Source organism: Balaenoptera ricei, chromosome 3 (assembly GCF_028023285.1).
Source record: "Balaenoptera ricei isolate mBalRic1 chromosome 3, mBalRic1.hap2, whole genome shotgun sequence".
NCBI classification, from domain to species: Eukaryota; Metazoa; Chordata; class Mammalia; order Artiodactyla; family Balaenopteridae; genus Balaenoptera; species Balaenoptera ricei.
This window is the reverse complement of record NC_082641.1, coordinates 170,812,542-170,821,185: the sequence shown is the minus strand read 5'-3', so window position 1 is coordinate 170,821,185 and position 8,644 is coordinate 170,812,542. Positions and strand designations below refer to the sequence as shown.

The following is an 8,644-nucleotide window of genomic DNA, read 5'->3' as shown; positions in this document are numbered from 1 at the left end:
CCCTTGGCGCCCTGGCGTCACGCCCCCGGGCCCGCCCCTCCGGAACCCGGAAGCGGGAGCGCGCGGGGGAGCGGCGGGAGCGGCGGGCGCGGTGGGGCGGAGCGCCCGAAGAGCAGCGGGCTGGCTGCCGGGCGGGGACCCGGGCCGGGACCGGCGGCGCGCGGCGGCCAAGGCCCAGGTGAGTGCCGGGCGGCCGCGGGTCGAGTGTTTGATCTCGAAGCTCGCAGCGGCGGGCTGCCTTGTAGAGGGATGGGGCTAAGGGTTAGTTGCGGGGGGGCGCGAAAGCAGGGGTCGAGGAGGCGGGAACGAGCTTGGGGGGTCGTGGAGAGTTTGCAGGAGACGGAGTGGGAACGGGACGATGAAGGAGAAAGTTGATGTGATGGGCCTGGTGAGGGAGTTTTTGGGCGAGTGTGGAGGCAGATCTTGTGGCTTTGAGCAGCTTCTCTGAAGAGGACGTGGCTTAAGTGGTAGTTGGGGGGTCGCAGGAAACGGGGCTGGGAGGGGGAGAAGCAAGGAGGCGGGGTTGAGAGGCCCAGGCTGGGGGTTGAGAGGAGCAAGGCCGGTGGGGGAACAGCCGGGGTGCGATTGGGGGGGAACGGTGCAGGACGGCCTGGGGGCGTCTGCCTACGGTGAAGAGGTAGAGGAATGGTGCCTGAGGGAGGGCAGCGCCTGGGACTCAGTGGGTGCTCAGTAAATGTGAGGGGCTCTGAACCCACTGGTGCGGTGGCCGGCCGAATTGGTAAGAGGGGAAATGGGGGATGGGAGGGGAGGCAGAAGGGGTGTAGAAGCCATGGCAAGAAGTGAGGTCTGGTCCAGGGAGAGCCTGGGGAGGAGGGGAGGAAAGGAAAGGACTAGAATGGCCCCGTTCAGACACTGGGGTGCAGACCATGGAGATTTGGGGGCCTGTCTTACCCTCTTGATTCATCTTATCCCTGACTTCACCCCCAACTGCTGGGTGACCCAGGCTAGTTTCAGCGCCTTCTGGGCGGTATTCAGGACTTGAAAACCCAACACTGTCCTCCTAAAAGCGGACCGGCTAGAGCCTGGGGATTCTAGGGAGCAAGGAAGGAGCTCTTGGGCCCCCCCCCACCCCAGCTGTGAGGCCGGAACTGGGTTTCGGGAGGGGGTGCGCACACACCCGCATGTGCTAGGCTGTCACCACCTCCTCCGAGTTGCATCCTTGGACTTAAATGGGTAAAACGACATACAGGAAATCTGTCCCCCGGTGGCTGTGAGCTCAGCCTGGGAGAGGCACGGTAGCCGCAGGCAGGCGCCTTGTAGGCCAGGAGTCTTTAAGGGAAAGCCTCTCCCACACCTCTTTGTCTGAGGTGGGAGCTGGTGGGGACATTGTGCCTTACAGTTGGAGGGTCCCAGCTCCTACCTTCCTGAGGTATGTTCTGGTCTTGGAGTCTCCAAACACTTAAGGCATCCAGGAGCAGTGGGAGGTGACATGGGCAGCTGGAAAGTTGTCTGATGGGCCTGGCTCTGGGGAGGGCCTTGCTCTAAACCGTTTTGATCAGCATTAATTTCTCTTCTTTCCCGACCCTGGGGATCCTTGTCTGGGACCTGCTAGAAGGGCCAGGGAGCCTGGGTTTATAGTGCGTTCAGGACACGAGTCTGGATAGCTTGAATGTAAAGAGGGCCACAGAAAGATAACCACCCCGTTCACTTCTAGAATGTTCTGGCCCTTATGGAAGCTTCCGTAAGCAAGACTCTCAGCCTCGCTTGCCCCAGAACACATGACTAGAGCCCACAGTCATGCCTCGTGCAGGTTCTGAGTATGGGCCTGCCCTGGCTGGGACACTCCCACTCCCCCTCTCCCCACCCCCATGAACTGGACCAGAATCTTCTGGTTCCACAGCCCTGCTGTTGTCTCCTTCCTCTGGGAGCGTGGCCAGGCAGGCTGTCATGGAGGGTCTTCTGTTGGGGGTCCTAACCTCCGTCAAGTCTCTTTGTCTGTTTCTTTACTTGCAAAATGAATGGATTGGCCTAATCAGTGTTCTGCAACTTTGAAACCCAACCTTGGTGTCTCCAGCACACAGCCCTGTCTAGTTTTATGGAGCCCCCAACAGGTGAATCCCCACCACGGTGATCCCACTTTTGTTGGGCTTTCCGTTCTACAGTTTATATCCGAATATGATTATCTTACTGCTTCCTTATCTTTCACGTGGGAAATTGCAGTGCCAAATGTGCTTTTGCACATCATACCTGTTCCCAGGGTTTCAGCTGCATCCTTCTGGCTGGAAATCCCTGGGTGAGACCCTCCCTCAGGTCCAGGCCTGTGACTTGGTGAAGCAGGTGGGGACTTGGGAATCTCCCCATTCTGTTTCACTGTAGGATCCATCTTCTATCCCCAACAGAGGCTTGTTAACTTGCCGCTTCCCTTTCCTTGTGTCCCTGAAGTTGTGTGTCTTGGGTGGACCCAGAGTTCAGTGAAGCAAGGGCTGATCATGCAAAGTGCTGTGGGCTGGGTCCCAGGGGCAGAGATGAGCCCTTGTGCCCTGGGGGAGGGACATTCTAGTGGGCCGCCCTCCCCACCAGGAATAATGGAGTTCAGAGTAGTTGGTCAGTGCAGCAACACAGGTGGCACAAGAAGTTGTGGGGACAGAATCAGGAACAACCAGCACAAGCTTCAGGGCATGGGGGATTCCAGCAAGTTTCCTCAGGAGAGGTGGCTGGCCCTAAGCCAAGCCTTGAAGGATACAGAGGTGTTAAACCAAGTGGGGAAGAGGGAACCACATAAGCACGTCCATGTGCAGCTCTTTATTGAGCATCTTCTGTGATAGGCGCTTTTATACCCAACTCTTTTATTCTGCCAACCAGCAGCAAGGGGATTGCAGTTCCTATTTTCTCGATATAGAAACTAGGCTCAGGCAGGTGACGACTTCAGAGATGGCTCCCTGTGCTTTCTAGAAGTACGAAGGATCATTAGTAACCTCACTTTGGCGAAGACCAAATTGCTACAGCAGTTTCTCAACTGCAGCACCATTGACATCTGGGGCCGGGTCATTCTTTGCTGTGGGGGCCACCCCGTGCATTATAGGATGTCGAGCAGCATCCCTGGCCTTCACACACGAGATGCCAATACTACACACCCACCCCAAGTTATGACAACCAAAAATGTCCCCAGACATGGCTGTGTGTCCCCTGGGGGACAGGAGCACTGCTCTGTAGTAAAATCTGGTTCCCGCTCCAGGCCCACCATTGCCTCAGTGGGTCTTTGGTGTTTGGTGGGCTCCCAGCAAATTGCTGCCAAGGGCAGGTGTGGGGAAAAGAGGCCAGCAATTGAATTCTGCCATCCGCTCGGTTCTTAATCTGGAGTCCTGATAAAAAGGAGACACCACTGGGAATGGACTGAGGGGGAGTTAGAGAACGTGCCCCGAGAATGTTCAGCAGAGGAGGAAGAGGAGGTGAGCTAGGGCCATCATCACTCGCTGGCACAGCAGATGCCATTGTCTGTCTCTTCTTTGTCTTCCCACTGACCTGGATTTCTGCAGGAACTGTCCTTGTCTCGGAACAAATTGTTGCTTTTCTTCCGAGATTAGAGGTATCAGATTCTCCTCTCAAAGAGCTACTTTGGAGGTAGCCCCAGATCACTGTGGCTCTTGAAGCCATGTTATCTTCTCCCATTTGCCCTCTTGGCTCCAGACACCAGTCCGTCCTCAAGCACAGACTAAGTTTTGCTCTTCATGTGTCCTCCTCTGCTTGTTCCCTGACCATGACATTGCTGCTTTAACTCCAGGGGAGGAAACCGCACATTCTGGGGCCGTCTGACCCCTTCTGGATGCTGCCCTCCCCCCAGTCCCCATCCACCAGCCCTTTGTGCACCCAGCATCCCCAACAAACTGTGCCAGGCAGCCCCTGCTCGGCCTCCCCGCCGAGCAAGACAGGCCCTTCTCTCTGCCCTCGTCCCGGAGACGGAGGGACAGAACAAAGGGCTCTGTCTGAGCACCGCCGGGCCCCCGACGAGCCAGCGCACTGCCGGCCGAGGTGCAGAGCCCATCACTTCACCTCTTTGCTTTTTTTCACGTTGGCCCAGAAAGGGCCTTGGAGATTAGGCATGTCTCAAAAACTCAGCCGATGAGTTTGGGTTCTACTCATTTCCTCGTTGAGACTCTGAGCCCGAGCCCCGATGATAAATAAAGTAGTGATTCAAGGGTTCGGCCTGTGGCTTAGTCGGAGCAATGAATAAGCTGTCCTGGTCTGACTCATTCGTTTACATCCCAGCTCTGCCCCGTTTCTTAGGGTTGTGTGTGCGAGAGGGGAGCCAGCTCCAAGCATTTCATGACTGTCACTGCCGCGTGTGCAAGTTTCCTGGGGCTGCCGTAGCAAAGTACCACAGGCTAGGTGGCTTAAGCAACAGAAATGTATTGTCTCATGGATCTGGGGGCCAGAAGTCCAAATCAGGGTGTGGGCAGGGTTGGTTCCTTCCAAAGGCCACGAGGGAAGGATGCATTCAGGCCTTCCTCCTTGGCTTGTCTACGGCTGTCTTCTCTCTGAGTCTTCACCTCTATGTGAGTCTTCACCTTACTTCTGTGTGAGTCCGTGTCCTGATTGTCCCTTTGGATCAGGGCCCACCCTAATGACCTCCTTTTAACCGAATCACCTCTTTAAAGGCCCTGTCTCCAAATACAGTCACATTCTCAGGTCCTGGGAAGTAGGACTTCAACATAATGAATTGGGGGCATAGGGGGCAGGCACACAATTCAGGCTGTAACACTGGGTAAGAGACAGATTTCATTTTTATTTAGTGAGGGAATTTTCAATAAATAATGGTACTTATAGAGAATAAGCTCGTTTAGTTTTGTCTCATTTATTTAAATAAACATTTGGGTAGCTAGGCAGGTTGGCCATGTCAACTTTGGAAGTGCCCTGTTAGGGAATTTTCCAGATCTTGCGCAGGTCCTTATACTTGGGGTGACAGTAGAGAGGCAAGAACAGGACTCGGGGGGAGCAGACCTCGTGAGACTTTACAAGGGGTGTGTTTAGAGCCAGGCCTGGGAGACAGTGTGTGCCCGCCCAGGGGCCGGCCAAGGTTCATAATTGGGTTGTACGGGGGTCCCTGTCCTCAGTATTGCCAGGGTCAAGAGGGGAGTCCAAAAACAACCCATTCGTGGAACAAAGTGACTTTGGGACCGGCTGCTGTCACAGGTGATGAGACAAAAGAAGTTTCTGGAAAATCTGAAAGTCATTCCGCAAAAAGCGTTAACAAGCCAGGTGCAGATTTGGCTCTCAGAGATACTGAGGGAGCGGGAATAGCCCTCATCTCTCTGCTCAGAGCACAGATGTCCGGCCCGCAGTCATGTCCACGGAAGTCAGTTTACCAGCCCGGTGAGGGCCGTGAAGTACCCGGCACCAGCGAGCTTGGAACAGGAGCCTGGGCCTGGCTTGAGCTGGCTGATGGAGGAAGAGGAAGGCCCAAGGGCCCTGGCGTGGTCATCTGCCTCCAAGGCCGCTGTTACTGCTGCTGCTTCCTCGCAAACAAAAGCAGGACAGTGTCAGCATCAGGACCGCCTGGGGCTTTGCCACTATCTTCCTACTCATCTCTCAGAGCCTGTCCATCCCATTCGAGGGTGGACGGAACCTGGTGAGCCCAGAGGAGACTTTGAGATTTTGCTTCTCAGATCCTGGGGACGCACCTGCGGCTTTCATTTCCTGGCAAGCATGCCAGGGTCCCAGGCCACTGCTTGGGAAGATCACCAGAGTCCTTGGCTGTCACGCGGAGATGCTGTTTATCAGAACGCGTGACACAAAGAAAGTGTAAGAGCGTAGGCTGGCCCATAGACCCTCAGGGGGCTGGTCCCTTTCCTCCTGGTGGTCTCGAGGAAGTCTGCCCCCTGGTTTAGCAGGGAGAGGAGAGGATGAAGGTGGGGAAGCTAAGGAACAGGGTATCTGGAGTGGAGAAAGTGACCTGAACGGGGGCAGGTGGCCCTAGGCCCCAACAGCTGGGGCAGTCACCCCACAAAGCCAGCTCCCTCTCTTGATCCCTCCTTCTAAATATTGTGTAGTCGGGTGAACATGGGCTTGGAATCATGCTAACATCTTGTGTGCCTGTGAGGCCCTGGGGAGACCCTGAAGTGTGCAAACATTTTTCTTATTTATTTAAAGCATGCTTTCTCAGCCTTGGCATTGGTGACGTCTGGGGCTAGATCATGCTCTGTGGTGGGGACCGTCCTGTGCATTGTAGGGTGTTGAGCAGCGTCCCTGGCCTCCACCCACCAGATGCCAGTAGCACCCGCCCCCCAAGTTGTCACAACCAAAACTGTCTCCAGACATTGCCAGGTGTCCCCTAGGAGAAGAGTCACACCCAGCCCCCGGTGACCGGGCTGGCACAGCAGCCTCCAGAGCCCTACCCGGGGATCTGAACTGCCTTTAAAAGCCAAGCGGGGTTCCCTTGTTCTCCGGGAGCTGCTCAATCTGGTCTCAGGCAGGGCTTTGGTGTGTTGTCACCGCAGCTCTGCCCGTATAAGGTTCTCAAGGTGGCTTTCCACCAGGGCATGATGACAGGTGGACCATGTCATTGGAGAGGAGGGTCCCAAAGGGTTCTCCTCTGCCCGCGCAGACCCACTTCCCAGGCTACTTTCCATGTCTTTGTGAGCCTACCGGTCAACAGGGAAGGACCCGGAGCCCAGCCCCCCACAGGGCCTTGCGGCTCTGCCTTCCCCTTGTAACCGGAACCCACCTGTGTCCCATGGGCCTGACCCGAACCACCGTCAGTCCCCGCAACCCACACCTGCAGGAGCCGCCGAATACCTGCCCCCCACCCCGGTCTGCCTGCCACACTAGGCTTGGCTGATCCCTTCCTGATGTCACTCATGTCTCGGTCCTCCCTGTCTCCAACTAGCTGGGGTTCCCCATCAGGCTTGCGTGAAAATCCGGACTCCTTCCCATGTTCACAAGGCCCTGTGGGATCTGACCTTCCTGACCTCGGCCCTTCCCCCTCCTGCCGGCCACACTGGTCCCCTTGTTCTAAGGCCAGCCCCAGCTGCCCCTGCCCATGGCGCTCACCGCCCTCGCCTGGGCCGCCATCGCCAAGCTCAGCCCGTCCATCCTGTCTCACTGCGCAGGCCTCGGCAACTATCTCCTCTGAGCGCCTCCCTGCCTCCTGGTTAATCCAAAGTGACCACCCTGCTCTGGTCAGTTTCTGTCCCCGTGACGGCACTGCTGACGTCCAGGGCCAGATCACTCTCTGCTGTGGGGGCCTGTCCTGCACATTGTAGGGTGTTGAGCGGCATCCCTGGCCTCCACCCACCAGATGCCAGAAGTACCTCCCCTCCCCCCCCCCGTGGTGACAACCAAATATGTCTCCAGCCATTGCCAACTGTCCCATGGGGTAGGACAGAATTGCTCCCCCCCAATCCCCACCCCGTTGAGAGCTGCTGCTTGAACACACTGCATTTTTCCTGTCCAAAGCACTATTGCTGTTGGAAATGCCTCTTCTCTGGTGGGTTGATTTGTCAAGTTCCCTGAAGACCAGACACTGCCACATTCTTACTCTATTTTGCTGTCAGCCTGGCCTGGCCCGGGGTGGGGTGTGGGCAGTGGAGAAACATTTGTTGACCGGACAGACTTTGAAAGAAGACAGCCTCGTTGGGGACATATCCGCAGACCCCAAGGAGAGGGATCAGCCTCAGGGACAGGTGAATGGACCAGGCTGCCCCAGCACTTGCCTGGAGGGAGAGCTTTCTTTAGGACTCAGACCGGTTGGGCCAGACTGGAAGGCCTAGGGGAACGAATTAGGGAAGTAAGGGACAGTCATGAGAGGGTGTTTGGGATGGGCTTCTCCAGGGATATTTAAGTAAGGCAAAGGAGAGGTGGTGGCCGTTCCTGACCGTGGCTTCAATCAGAGCATCCAGTACCTTCTGCACCAGACCCCTGGATTCGTGTCCTGGGGCTGCCGTAAATTGGTACCACAAACTGAGTGGCTTAAACAATAGAAATTGATTCCCTTGCAGCTCTGGAGGCCAGAAGTCCAAAACCAAGGCATCAGCAGGGCTGTGACTCTCCAGAGACTCCAGGGGGAGACCCCTCCTTGCCCCTTCCAGCTTCTGGGGGCTCCGGACGTTCCGTGGCCTGTGGCCGCATCCCCCCTCACCCAACCTAAACCCTAAGCTGTTCTCCAGCTCTGAGCTGCCAAGACTGAGAAACATACTTCTTTTGTAGCTATTTCTCAGCATGTCCATCTTTCCAATAACTTCATGTGATCATTTCCTTAAAAAAATCCCAACAGGCTCAAGGAAACACGTGTGGAAAAGTGGAAACGCGCTGACTTCTAAACGGTGTTTCCTAACTGATTCTGCTGTAACGCCGGCCTTCTCCTTTTAACTTGAGGATGATTTCATCCGATAAACATGTGGCTTCAAATTATGGCCTTATATAAACGAAGCGGCTATGCTACACTTTTTGGAGGCCCCCGTCCTGCTTATTTTCCAGTCAATTCCAAGTCATTCCCCAAGCTGTTCGGCAGAACCTCACTTTTTCACGCATGAGACCTTGGCCGGGCCTTGAGAGCGGCTCATTCACATTTGTCCACTCACCCCGAGGGCCGAATTTTTGGTTGCCTCCCCCTCTTCCCTGTGCCTCCTTTCTCTGAGAGCATGAGAGAAAGGCCCTGAACTGAGGCTCATATCCCCTCCAAGCGCTG

General features: G+C 55.9%; 1 protein-coding gene across 9 annotated transcripts in view; it reads left to right on the top strand.

Moving 5' to 3' along the window:
* Positions 1-91: 91 nt before the first annotated feature.
* Positions 92-8,644, top strand: part of MYO9B (myosin IXB) — an 89,455-nt gene continuing 80,902 nt past the window's right edge. For all 9 annotated transcript variants that reach the window (XM_059918158.1, XM_059918153.1, XM_059918160.1 and 6 more), the window contains exon 1: positions 92-178. The gene's annotated coding sequence lies outside the window, so the exon portion shown is untranslated. The remainder of the gene's footprint in view (positions 179-8,644) is intronic.